Source organism: Acomys minous (genome assembly GCF_964271855.1).
Source record: "Acomys minous genome assembly, contig: scaffold_33, whole genome shotgun sequence".
NCBI lineage: Eukaryota > Metazoa > Chordata > Mammalia > Rodentia > Muridae > Acomys > Acomys minous.
In genome coordinates this window covers 1,065,476-1,080,575 of record NW_028182172.1, presented here as the reverse complement: position 1 = coordinate 1,080,575, position 15,100 = coordinate 1,065,476, and positions in this window count along the sequence as shown.

Genomic DNA, 15,100 nt, shown 5'->3' with positions numbered 1-15,100 from the left:
GTCGTTTCTGCTAGCGCTGTGCTTCTACACATGTATTTGCTGAACGGTGAAAGCGCACAGTAATGCACTTTTCTCCCAGCAAATACTCTGTTTCTAAGGAAATGGGAACACACTGCGGAGACACTTGTGGGAGCTACTGTGACTAAAACTGAGCTTCCCTACGCACAGGGAAGCAAGAGAAATGCTGATTTCATCAAGCCCAGTTACATACTCAGAATCTGTACTACTGCGCAAATAGGCATGTCTCTTTAGGCAAAAAACTCATTTCTGACAAAGTTGCCCAAATGCATCTCAGAAGTGTGCAACCTGTTCCCTGAGTTAGAAAACGTCGAGAAACGGTCGTTTCTGCTAGCGCTGTGCTTCTACACATGTATTTGCTGAACGGTGAAAGCGCACAGTAATGCAATTTTCTCCCAGCAAATACACTGTTTCTAAGGAAATGGGAACACACTGAGGAGACACTTGTGGGAGCTACTGTGAGTAAAACTGAGCTTCCCTACGCACAGGGAAGCAAGAGAAATGCTGATTTCATCAAGCCCAGTTACATACTCAGAATCTGTACTACTGCGCAAATAGGTATGTCTCTGTAGGCAAAAAACTCATTTCTGACAAAGTTGCGCAAATGCATCTCAGAAGTGTGCAACTTGTTCCCTGAGTTAGAAAACGTCGAAAAACGGTCTTTTCTGCAAGCGCTGTGCTTCTACACATGTACTTGCTGAACGGTGAAAGCGCACAGTAATGCACTTTTCTCCCAGCAAATACACTGTTTCAAAGGAAATGGGAACACACTGAGGAGACACTTGTGGGAGCTACTGTGACTAAAACTGAGCTTCCTTACGCACAGGGAAGCAAGAGAAATGCTGATTTCATCAAGCCCAGTTACATACTCAGAATCTGTACTACTGCGCAAATAGGCATGTCTCTTTAGGCAAAAAACTCATTTCTGACAAAGTTGCCCAAATGCATCTCAGAAGTGTGCAACTTGTTCCCTGAGTTAGAAAACGTCGAGAAACGGTCGTTTCTGCTAGCGCTGTGCTTCTACACATGTATTTGCTGAACGGTGAAAGCGCACAGTAATGCACTTTTCTCCCAGCAAATACACTGTTTCTAAGAAATGGGAACACACTGCGGAGACACTTATGGGAGCTACTGTGACTAAAACTGATCTTCGCTACGCACAGGGAAGCAAGAGAAATGCTGATTTCATCAAGCCCAGTTACATACTCAGAATCTGTACTACTGCGCAAATAGGCATGTCTCTTTAGGCAAAAAACTCATTTCTGACAAAGTTGCCCAAATGCATCTCAGAAGTGTGCAACCTGTTCCCTGAGTTAGAAAACGTCGAGAAACGGTCGTTTCTGCTAGCGCTGTGCTTCTACACATGTATTTGCTGAACGGTGAAAGCGCACAGTAATGCACTTTTCTCCCAGCAAATACACTGTTTCTAAGGAAATGGGAACACACTGCGGAGACACTTGTGGAAGCTACTGTGACTAAAACTGAGCTTCCCTACGCACAGGGAAGCAAGAGAAATGCTGATTTCATCAAGCCCAGTTACATACTCAGAATCTGTACTACTGCGCAAATAGGCATGTCTCTTTAGCCAAAAAACTCATTTCTGACAAAGTTGCCCAAATGCATCTCAGAAGTGTGCAACTTGTTCCCTGAGTTAGAAAACGTCGAGAAACGTTCGTTTCTGCTAGCGCTGTGCTTCTACACATGTATTTGCTGAACGATGAAAGCGCATAGTAATGCACTATTCTCCCAGCAAATACACTGTTTCTAAGGAAATGGGAACACACAGAGGAGACACTTGTGGGAGCTACTGTGACTAAAACTGAGCTTCCCTACACACAGGGAAGCAAGAGAAATGCTGATTTCATCAAGCCCAGTTACATACTCAGAATCTGTACTACTGCGCAAATAGGCATGTCTCTTTAGGCAAAAAACTCATTTCTGACAAAGTTGCCCAAATGCATCTCAGAAGTGTGCAACCTGTTCCCTGAGTTAGAAAACGTCGAGAAACGGTCGTTTCTGCTAGCGCTGTGCTTCTACACATGTATTTGCTGAACGGTGAAAGCGCACAGTAATGCACTTTTCTCCCAGCAAATACACTGTTTCTAAGGAACTGGGAACACACTGAGGAGACACTTGTGGGAGCTACTGTGACTAAAACTGAGCTTCCCTACGCACAGGGAAGCAAGAGAAATGCTGATTTCTTCCAGCCCAGTTACATACTCAGAATCTGTACTATTGCGCAAATAGGCAACTCTGTAGGCAAAAAACTCATTTCTGACAAAGTTGCCCAAATGCATCTCAGAAGTGTGCAACTTGTTCTCTGAGTTAGAAAACGTCGAGAAATGGTCTTTTCTGCTAGCGCTGTGCTTCTACACATGTACTTGCTGAACGGTGAAAGCGCACAGTAATGCACTTTTCTCCCAGCAAATACACTGTTTCTAAGGAAATGGGAACACACTGAGGAGACACTTGTGGGAGCTACTGTGACTAAAACTGAGCTTCCCTACGCACAGGGAAGCAAGACAAATGCTGATTTCATCAAGCCCAGTTACATACTCAGAATCTGTACTACTGCGCAAATAGGCATGTCTCTTTAGGCAAAAAACTCATTTCTGACAAAGTTGCCCAAATGCATCTCAGAAGTGTGCAACTTGTTCCCTGAGTTAGAAAACGTCGAGAAACGTTCGATTCGGCTAGCGCTGTGCTTCTACACATGTATTTGCTGAACGTTGAAAACGCACAGTAATGCACTTTTCTCCCAGCAAATACACTGTTTCTAAGGAAATGGGAACACACTGAGGAGACACTTGTGGGAGCTACTGTGACTAAAACTGAGCTTCCCTACGCACAGGGAAGCATGAGAAATGCTGATTTCATCAAGCCCAGTTACATACTCAGAATCTGTACTACTGCGCAAATAGGCATGTCTCTTTAGGCAAAAAACTCATTTCTGACAAAGTTGCCCAAATGCATCTCAGAAGTGTGCAACTTGTTCTCTGAGTTAGAAAACGTCGAGAAACGGTCTTTTCTGCTAGCGCTGTGCTTCTACACTTGTACTAGCTGAACGGTGAAAGCGCACAGTAATGCACTTTTCTCCCAGCAAATACACTGTTTCTAAGGAATTGGAAACACACTGAGGAGACACTTGTGGGAGCTTCTGTGACTAAAACTGAGCTTCCCTATGCACAGGGACGCAAGAGAAATGCTGATTTCATCAAGCCCAGTTACATACTCAGAATCTGTACTACTGCGCAAATAGGCATGTCACTTTAGGCAAAAAACTCATTTCTGACAAAGTTGCCCAAATGCATCTCAGAAGTTTGCAACTTGTTCCCTGAGTTAGAAAACGTCGAGAAACGTTCGTTTCTGCTAGCGCTGTGCTTCTACACATGTATTTGCTGAACGGTGAAAGCACACAGTAATGCACTTTTCTCCCAGCAAATACACTGTTTCTAAGGAAATGGGAACACACTGAGGAGACACTTGTGGGAGCTACTGTGACAAAAACTGAGCTTCCCTACGCACAGGGAAGCAAGAGAAATGATGATTTCATCCAGCCCAGTTACATACTCAGAATCTGTACTACTGCGCATATAGGCATGTCTCTGTAGGCAAAAAACTCATTTCTGACAAAGTTGCCCAAATGCATCTCAGAAGTGTGCAACTTGTTCTCTGAGTTAGAAAACGTCGAGAAACGGTCTTTTCTGCTAGCGCTGTGCTTCTACACATGTACTTGCTGAACGGTGAAAGCGATCAGTAATGCACTTTTCTCCCAGCAAATACACTGTTTCTAAGGAAATGGGAACACACTGAGGAGACACTTGTGGGAGCTACTGTGACTAAAACTGAGCTTCCCTACGCACAGGGAAGCAAGAGAAATGCTGATTTCATCAAGTCCAGTTACATACTCAGAATCTGTACTACTGCGCAAATAGGCGTGTCTCTTTAGGCAAAAAACTCATTTCTGACAAAGTTGCCCAAATGCATCTCAGAAGTGTGCAACTTGTTCCCTGAGTTAGAAATCGTCGAGAAACGTTTGATTCAGCTAGCGCTGTGCTTCTACACTTGTATTTGCTGAACGTTGAAAACGCACAATAATGCACTTTTCTCCCAGCAAATACACTGTTTCTAAGGAAATGGGAACACACTGAGGAGACACTTGTGGGAGCTACTGTGACTAAAACTGAGCTTCCCTACACACAGGGAAGCAAGAGAAATGCTGATTTCATCAAGCCCAGTTACATACTCAGAATCTGTACTACTGCGCAAATAGGCATGTCTCTGTAGACAAAAAACTCATTTCTGACAAAGTTGCCCAAATGCATGTCAGAAGTGTGCCACTTGTTCCCTGAGTTAGAAAACGTCGAGAAACGTTCGTTTCTGCTAGCGCTGTGCTTCTACACATGTATTTGCTTTACGGTGAAAGCGTACAGTAATGCACTTTTCTCCCAGCAAATACACTGTTTCTAAGGAAATGGGAACACACTGAGGAGACACTTGTGGGAGCTACTGTGACTAAAACTGAGCTTCCCTACGCACAGGGAAGCAAGAGAAATGCTGATTTCATCAAGCCCAGTTACATACTCAGAATCTGTACTACTGCGCAAATAGGCATGTCTCTTTAGGCAAAAAACTCATTTCTGACAAAGTTGCCCAAATGCATCTCAGAAGTGTGCAACTTGTTCTCTGAGTTAGAAAACGTCGAGAAACGGTCTTTTCTGATAGCGCTGTGCTTCTACACTTGTACTAGCTGAATGGTGAATGCGCACAGTAATGCACTTTTCTCCCAGCAAATACACTGTTTCTAAGGAAATGGGAACACACTGAGGAGACACTTGTGGGAGCTACTGTGACTAAAACTGAGCTTCCCTACGCACAGGGAAGCAAGAGAAATGCTGATTTCATCAAGCCCAGTTACATACTCAGAATCTGTCCTACTGCGCAAATAGGCATGTCTCTGTAGGCAAAAAACTCATTTCTGACAACGATGCCCAAATGCATCTCAGAAGTGTGCAACTTGTTCCCTGAGTTAGAAAACGTCGAGAAATGGTCGTTTCTGCTAGCGCTGTGCTTCTACACGTGTATTTGCTGAACGGTGAAAGCGCACAGTAATGCACTTTTCTCCCAGCAAATACACTGTTTCTAAGGACATGGGAACACACTGAGGAGACACTTGTGGGAGCTACTGTGACAAAAACTGAGCTTCCCTACGCACAGGGAAGCAAGAGAAATGCTGATTTCATCAAGCCCAGTTACATACTCAGAATCTGTACTACTGCGCAAATAGGCATGTCTCTGTAGGCAAAAAACTCATTTCTGACAAAGTTGCCCAAATGCATCTCAGAAGTGTGCAACTTGTTCTCTGTGTTAGAAAACGTCGAGAAACGGTCTTTTCTGCTAGCGCTGTGCTTCTACACATGTACTTGCTGAACGGTGAAAGCGCACAGTAATGCACTTTTCTCCCAGCAAATACACTGTTTCTAAGGAAATGGGAACACACTGAGGAGACACTTGTGAGAGCTACTGTGACTAAAACTGAGCTTCCCTACGCACAGGGAAGCAAGACAAATGCTGATTTCATCAAGCCCAGTTACATACTCAGAATCTGTACTACTGCGCAAATAGGCATGTCTCTTTAGGCAAAAAACTCATTTCTGACAAAGTTGCCCAAATGTATCTCAGAAGTGTGCAACTTGTTCTCTGAGTTAGAAAACGTCGAGAAACGGTCGTTTCTGCTAGCGCTGTGCTTCTACACATGTATTTGCTGAACGGTGAAAGCGCAGAGTAATGCACTTTTCTCCCAGCAAATACACTGTGTCTAAGGGAATGGGAACACACTGAGGAGACACTTGTGGGAGCTACTGTGACTAAAACTGATCTTCGCTACGCACAGGGAAGCAAGAGAAATGCTGATTTCATCAAGCCCAGTTACATACTCAGAATCTGTACTACTGCGCAAATAGGCATGTCTCTTTAGGCAAAAAACTCATTTCTGACAAAGTTGCCCAAATGCATCTCAAAAGTGTGCAACTTGTTCCCTGAGTTAGAAAACGTCGAGAAACGTTCGTTTCTGCTAGCGCTGTGCTTCTACACATGTATTTGCTGAACGGTGAAAGCGCACAGTAATGCACTTTTCTCCCAGCAAATACAGTGTGTCTAAGGAAATGGGAACACACTGAGGAGACACTTGTGGGAGCTACTGTGACTAAAACTGATCTTCGCTACGCACAGGGAAGCAAGAGAAATGCTGATTTCATCAAGCCCAGTTACATACTCAGAATCTGTACTACTGCGCAAATAGGCATGTCTCTTTAGGCAAAAAACTCATTTCTGACAAAGTTGCCCAAATGCATCTCAGAAGTGTGCAACTTGTTCCCTGAGTTAGAAAACGTCGAGAAACGTTCGTTTCTGCTAGCGCTGTGCTTCTACACATGTATTTGCTGAACGGTGAAAGCACACAGTAATGCACTTTTCTCCCAGCAAATACACTGTGTCAAGGGAAATGGGATCACTCTGAGGAGACACTTGTGGGAGCTACTGTGACTAAAACTGAGCTTCCCTACACACAGGGAAGCAAGAGAAATGCTGATTTCATCAAGCCCAGTTACATACTCAGAATCTGTACTACTGCGCAAATAGGCATGTCTCTTTAGGCCAAAAACTCATTTCTGACAAAGTTGCCCAAATGCATCTCAGAAGTGTGCAACCTGTTCCCTGAGTTAGAAAACGTCGAGAAACGGTCGTTTCTGCTAGCGCTGTGCTTCTACACATGTATTTGCTGAACGGTGAAAGCGCACAGTAATGCAATTTTCTCCCAGCAAATACACTGTTTCTAAGGAAATGGGAACACACTGAGGAGACACTTGTGGGAGCTACTGTGACTAAAACTGAGCTTCCCTACACACAGGGAAGCAAGAGAAATGCTGATTTCATCAAGCCCAGTTACATACTCAGAATCCGTACTACTGCGCAAATAGGCATGTCTCTTTAGGCAAAAAACTCATTTCTGACAAAGTTGCCCAAATGCATCTCAGAAGTGTGCCACTTGTTCCCTGAGTTAGAAAACGTCGAGAAACGGTCGTTTCTGCTAGCGCTGTGCTTCTACACATTTATTTGCTGAACGGTGAAAGCGCACAGTAATGCACTTTTCTCCCAGCAAATACACTGTCTCTAAGGAAATGGGAACACACTGAGGAGACACTTGAGGGAGCTACTGTGACTAAAACTGAGCTTCCCTACGCACAGGGAAGCAAGAGAATGATGATTTCATCAAGCCCAGTTACATACTCAGAATCTGTACTACTGCGCAAATAGACATGTCTCTGTAGGCAAAACACTCATTTCTGACAAAGTTGCCCAAATGCATCTCAGAAGTGTGCAACCTGTTCCCTGAGTTAGAAAACGTCGAGAAACGTTCTTTTCTGCTAGCGCTGTGCTTCTACACATGTATTTGCTGAATGGTGAAAGCGCACAGTAATGCACTTTTCTCCCAGCAAATACACTGTTTCTAAGGAACTGGGAACACACTGAGGAGACACTTGTGGGAGCTACTGTGACTAAAACTGAGCTTCCCTATGCACTGGGAAGCAAAAGAAATGCTGATTTCATCAAGCCCAGTTACATACTCAGAATCTGTACTACTGCGCAAATAGGCATGTCTCTTTAGGCAAAAAACTCATTTCTGACAACGTTGCCCAAATGCATCTCAGAAGTGTGCAACTTGTTCCCTGAGTTAGACAACGTCGAGAAACGTTCGTTTCTGCTAGCGCTGTGCTTCTACACATGTATTTGCTGAACGGTGAAAGCGCACAGTAATGCACTTTTCTCCCAGCAAATACACTGTTTCTAAGGAACTGGGAACACACTGAGGAGACACTTGTGGGAGCTACTGTGACTAAAACTGAGCTTCCCTACGCACAGGGAAGCAAGAGAAATGCTGATTTCATCAAGCCCAGTTACATACTCAGAATCTGTACTACTGCGCAAATAGGCATGTCTCTGTAGGCTAAAAACTCATTTCTGACAAAGTTGCCCAAATGCATCTCAGAAGTGTGCAACTTGTTCCCTGAGTTAGAAAACGTCGAGAAACGGTCGTATCGGCTAGCGCTGTGCTTCTACACATGTATTTGCTGAACGGTGAAAGCGCACAGTAATGCACTTTTCTCCCAGCAAATACACTGTTTCTAAGGAAATGGGAATACACTGAGGAAACACTTGTGGGAGCTACTGTGACTAAAACTGAGCTTCCCTACGCACAGGGAAGCAAGAGAAATGCTGATTTCATCAAGCCCAGTTACATACTCAGAATCTGTACTACTGCGCAAATAGGCATGAATCTGTAGGCAAAAAACTCATTTCGGACAAAGTTGCCCAAATGCATCTCAGAAGTGTGCAACTTGTTCCCTGAGTTAGAAAACGTCGAGAAACGTTTGTTTCTGCTAGCGCTGTGCTTCTACACATGTATTTGCTGAACGGTGAAAGCGCACAGTAATGCACTTTTCTCCCAGCAAATACACTGTTTCTAAGGAAATGGGAACACACTGAGGAGACACTTGTGGGAGCTACTGTGACTAAAACTGAGCTTCCCTACGCACAGGGAAGCAAGAGAAATGCTGATTTCATCAAGCCCAGTTACATACTCAGAATCTGTACTACTGCGCAAATAGGCATGTCTCTGTAGGCAAAAAACTCATTTCTGACAAAGTTGCCCAAATGCATCTCAGAAGTGTGCAACTTGTTCCCTGAGTTAGAAAACGTCGAGAAACTGTCGTATCGGCTAGCGCTGTGCTTCTACACATGTATTTGCTGAACGGTGAAAGCGCACAGTAATGCACTTTTCTCCCACCAAATAAACTGTTTCTAAGGAAATGGGAACACACTGAGGAAACGCTTGTGGGAGCTACTGTGACTAAAACTGAGCTTCCCTACGCACAGGGAAGAAAGAGAAATGCTGATTTCATCAAGCCCAGTTACATACTCAGAATCTGTACTACTGCGCAAATAGGCATGAATCTGTAGGCAAAAACCTCATTTCTGACAAAGTTGCCCAAATGCATCTCAGAAGTGTGCAACTTGTTCCCTGAGTTAGAAAACGTCGAGAAACGGCCGTTTCTGCTAGCACTGTGCTTCTACACATGTTTTTGCTGAACGGTGAAAGCGCACAGTAATACACTTTTCTCGCAGCAAATACACTGTTTCTAAGGAAATGGGAACACACTGAGGAGACACTTGTGGGAGCTACTGTGACTGAAACTGAGCTTCCCTACGCACATGGAAGCAAGAGAGATGCTGATTTCATCAAGCCCAGTTACATACTCAGAATCTGTACTACTGCGCAAATAGGCATGTCTCTTTAGGCAAAAAACTCATTTCTGACAAAGTTGCCCAAATGCATCTCAGAAGTGTGCAACTTGTTCCCTGAGTTACAAAACGTCGAGAAACGTTCGTTTCTGCTAGCGCTGTGCTTCTACACATGTATTTGCTGAACGGTGAAAGCGTACAGTAATGCACTTTTCTCCCAGCAAATACACTGTTTTTAAGGAAATGGGAACACACTGAGGAGACACTTGTGGGAGCTACTGTGACTAAAACTGAGCTTTCCTACGCACAGGGAAGCAAGAGAAATGCTGATTTCATCAAGCCCAGTTACATACTCAGAATCTGTACTACTGCGCAAATAGGCATGAATCTGTAGGCAAAAACCTCATTTCTGACAAAGTTGCCCAAATGCATCTCAGAAGTGTGCAACTTGTTCCCTGAGTTAGAAAACGTCGAGAAACGGCCGTTTCTGCTAGCACTGTGCTTCTACACATGTTTTTGCTGAACGGTGAAAGCGCACAGTAATACACTTTTCTCGCAGCAAATACACTGTTTCTAAGGAAATGGGAACACACTGAGGAGACACTTGTGGGAGCTACTGTGACTGAAACTGAGCTTCCCTACGCACATGGAAGCAAGAGAGATGCTGATTTCATCAAGCCCAGTTACATACTCAGAATCTGTACTACTGCGCAAATAGGCATGTCTCTTTAGGCAAAAAACTCATTTCTGACAAAGTTGCCCAAATGCATCTCAGAAGTGTGCAACTTGTTCCCTGAGTTACAAAACGTCGAGAAACGTTCGTTTCTGCTAGCGCTGTGCTTCTACACATGTATTTGCTGAACGGTGAAAGCGTACAGTAATGCACTTTTCTCCCAGCAAATACACTGTTTTTAAGGAAATGGGAACACACTGAGGAGACACTTGTGGGAGCTACTGTGACTAAAACTGAGCTTTCCTACGCACAGGGAAGCAAGAGAAATGCTGATTTCATCAAGCCCAGTTACATACTCAGAATCTGTACTACTGCGCAAATAGGCATGTCTCTGTAGGCAAAACACTCATTTCTGACAAAGTTGCCCAAATGCATCTCAGAAGTGTGCAACTTGTTCCCTGAGTTAGAAAACGTCGAGAAACGTTCGTTTCTGCTAGCGCTGTGCTTCTACACATGTATTTGCTGAACGGTGAAAGCGCACAGTAATGCACTTTTCTCCCAGCAAATACTCTGTTTCTAAAGAAATGGGAACACACTGAGACACTTGTGGGAGCTACTGTGACTAAAACTGAGCTTCCCTACGCACAGGGAAGAAAGAGAAATGCTGATTTCATCAAGCCCAGTTACATACTCAGAATCTGTACTACTGTGCAAATAGGCATGTCTCTTTAGGCAAAAAACTCATTTCTGACAAAGTTGCCCAAATGCATCTCAGAAGTGTGCAAATTGTTCCCTGAGTTAGAAAACGTCGAGAAACGTTCGTTTCTGCTAGCGCTGTGCTTCTACACATGTATTTGCTGAACGGTGAAAGCATACAGTAATGCACTTTTCTCCCAGCAAATACACTGTTTCTAAGGAAATGGGAACACACTGAGGAGACACTTGTGGGAGCTACTGTGACTAAAACTGAGCTTCCCTACGCAAAGGGAAGCAAGAGAATGCTGATTTCATCAAGCCCAGTTACATACTCAGAATCTGTACTACTGCGCAAATAGGCATGTCTCTGTAGGCAAAAAACTCATTTCTGACAAAGTTGCCCAAATGCATCTCAGAAGTGTGCAACTTGTTCCCTGAGTTAGAAAACGTCGAGAAACGTTCGTTTCTGCTAGCACTGTGCTTCTACACATGTATTTGCTGAACGGTGAAAGCACACAGTAATGCACTTTTCTCCCAGCAAATACAATCTTTCTAAGGAAATGGGAACACACTGAGGAAACACTTGTGGGAGCTACTGTGACTAAAACTGAGCTTCCCTACGCACAGGGAAGCAAGAGACATGCTGATTTCATCCAGCCCAGTTACATCCTCAGAATCTGTACTACTGCGCAAATAGGCATGTCTCTGTAGGCTAAAAACTCATTTCTGACAAAGTTGCCCAAATGCATCTCAGAAGTGTGCAACTTGTTCCCTGAGTTAGAAAACGTCGAGAAACGGTCGTATCGGCTAGCGCTGTGCTTCTACACATGTATTTGCTGAACGGTGAAAGCGCACAGTAATGCACTTTTCTCCCAGCAAATACACTGTTTCTAAGGAAATGGGAATACACTGAGGAAACACTTGTGGGAGCTACTGTGACTAAAACTGAGCTTCCCTACGCACAGGGAAGCAAGAGAAATGCTGATTTCATCAAGCCCAGTTACATACTCAGAATCTGTACTACTGCGCAAATAGGCATGAATCTGTAGGCAAAAAACTCATTTCGGACAAAGTTGCCCAAATGCATCTCAGAAGTGTGCAACTTGTTCCCTGAGTTAGAAAACGTCGAGAAACGTTTGTTTCTGCTAGCGCTGTGCTTCTACACATGTATTTGCTGAACGGTGAAAGCGCACAGTAATGCACTTTTCTCCCAGCAAATACACTGTTTCTAAGGAAATGGGAACACACTGAGGAGACACTTGTGGGAGCTACTGTGACTAAAACTGAGCTTCCCTACGCACAGGGAAGCAAGAGAAATGCTGATTTCATCAAGCCCAGTTACATACTCAGAATCTGTACTACTGCGCAAATAGGCATGTCTCTGTAGGCAAAAAACTCATTTCTGACAAAGTTGCCCAAATGCATCTCAGAAGTGTGCAACTTGTTCCCTGAGTTAGAAAACGTCGAGAAACTGTCGTATCGGCTAGCGCTGTGCTTCTACACATGTATTTGCTGAACGGTGAAAGCGCACAGTAATGCACTTTTCTCCCACCAAATAAACTGTTTCTAAGGAAATGGGAACACACTGAGGAAACGCTTGTGGGAGCTACTGTGACTAAAACTGAGCTTCCCTACGCACAGGGAAGAAAGAGAAATGCTGATTTCATCAAGCCCAGTTACATACTCAGAATCTGTACTACTGCGCAAATAGGCATGAATCTGTAGGCAAAAACCTCATTTCTGACAAAGTTGCCCAAATACATCTCAGAAGTGTGCAACTTGTTCCCTGAGTTAGAAAACGTCGAGAAACGGCCGTTTCTGCTAGCACTGTGCTTCTACACATGTTTTTGCTGAACGGTGAAAGCGCACAGTAATGCACTTTTCTCGCAGCAAATACACTGTTTCTAAGGAAATGGGAACACACTGAGGAGACACTTGTGGGAGCTACTGTGACTGAAACTGAGCTTCCCTACGCACATGGAAGCAAGAGAGATGCTGATTTCATCAAGCCCAGTTACATACTCAGAATCTGTACTACTGCGCAAATAGGCATGAATCTGTAGGCAAAAAACTCATTTCTGACAAAGTTGCCCAAATGCATCTCAGAAGTGTGCAACTTGTTCCCTGAGTTACAAAACGTCGAGAAACGTTCGTTTCTGCTAGCGCTGTGCTTCTACACATGTATTTGCTGAACGGTGAAAGCGTACAGTAATGCACTTTTCTCCAAGCAAATACACTGTTTTTAAGGAAATGGGAACACACTGAGGAGACACTTGTGGGAGCTACTGTGACTAAAACTGAGCTTTCCTACGCACAGGGAAGCAAGAGAAATGCTGATTTCATCAAGCCCAGTTACATACTCAGAATCTGTACTATTGCGCAAATAGGCATGTCTCTGTAGGCAAAACACTCATTTCTGACAAAGTTGCCCAAATGCATCTCAGAAGTGTGCAACTTGTTCCCTGAGTTAGAAAACATCGAGAAACGTTCGTTTCTGCTAGCGCTGTGCTTCTACACATGTATTTGCTGAACGGTGAAAGCGCACAGTAATGCACTTTTCTCCCAGCAAATACTCTGTTTCTAAAGAAATGGGAACACACTGAGACACTTGTGGGAGCTACTGTGACTAAAACTGAGCTTCCCTACGCACAGGGAAGAAAGAGAAATGCTGATTTCATCAAGCCCAGTTACATACTCAGAATCTGTACTACTGTGCAAATAGGCATGTCTCTTTAGGCAAAAAACTCATTTCTGACAAAGTTGCCCAAATGCATCTCAGAAGTGTGCAAATTGTTCCCTGAGTTAGAAAACGTCGAGAAACGGTCGTTTCTGCTAGCGCTGTGCTTCTACACATGTATTTGCTGAACGGTGAAAGCGCACAGTAATGCACTTTTCTCGCAGCAAATACACTGTTTCTAAGGAAATGGGAACACACTGAGGAGACACTTGTGGGAGCTACTGTGACTGAAACTGAGCTTCCCTACGCACATGGAAGCAAGAGAGATGCTGATTTCATCAAGCCCAGTTACATACTCAGAATCTGTACTACTGCGCAAATAGGCATGTCTCTTTAGGCAAAAAACTCATTTCTGACAAAGTTGCCCAAATGCATCTCAGAAGTGTGCAACTTGTTCCCTGAGTTACAAAACGTCGAGAAACGTTCGTTTCTGCTAGCGCTGTGCTTCTACACATGTATTTGCTGAACGGTAAAAGCGTACAGTAATGCACTTTTCTCCCAGCAAATACACTGTTTTTAAGGAAATGGGAACACACTGAGGAGACACTTGTGGGAGCTACTGTGACTAAAACTGAGCTTTCCTACGCACAGGGAAGCAAGAGAAATGCTGATTTCATCAAGCCCAGTTACATACTCAGAATCTGTACTATTGCGCAAATAGGCATGTCTCTGTAGGCAAAACACTCATTTCTGACAAAGTTGCCCAAATGCATCTCAGAAGTGTGCAACTTGTTCCCTGAGTTAGAAAACATCGAGAAACGTTCGTTTCTGCTAGCGCTGTGCTTCTACACATGTATTTGCTGAACGGTGAAAGCGCACAGTAATGCACTTTTCTCCCAGCAAATACTCTGTTTCTAAAGAAATGGGAACACACTGAGACAATTGTGGGAGCTACTGTGACTAAAACTGAGCTTCCCTACGCACAGGGAAGAAAGAGAAATGCTGATTTCATCAAGCCCAGTTACATACTCAGAATCTGTACTACTGTGCAAATAGGCATGTCTCTTTAGGCAAAAAACTCATTTCTGACAAAGTTGCCCAAATGCATCTCAGAAGTGTGCAAATTGTTCCCTGAGTTAGAAAACGTCGAGAAACGTTCGTTTCTGCTAGCGCTGTGCTTCTACACATGTATTTGCTGAACGGTGAAAGCATACAGTAATGCACTTTTCTCCCAGCAAATACACTGTTTCTAAGGAAATGGGAACACACTGAGGAGACACTTGTGGGAGCTACTGTGACTAAAACTGAGCTTCCCTACGCAAAGGGAAGCAAGAGAATGCTGATTTCATCAAGCCCAGTTACATACTCAGAATCTGTACTACTGCGCAAATAGGCATGTCTCTGTAGGCAAAAAACTCATTTCTGACAAAGTTGCCCAAATGCATCTCAGAAGTGTGCAACTTGTTCCCTGAGTTAGAAAACGTCGAGAAACGTTCGTTTCTGCTAGCGCTGTGCTTCTACACATGTATTTGCTGAACGGTGAAAGCACACAGTAATGCACTTTTCTCCCAGCAAATACAATCTTTCTAAGGAAATGGGAACACACTGAGGAAACACTTGTGGGAGCTACTGTGACTAAAACTGAGCTTCCCTACGCACAGGGAAGCAAGAGACATGCTGATTTCATCCAGCCCAGTTACATCCTCAGAATCTGTACTACTGCGCAAATAGGGATG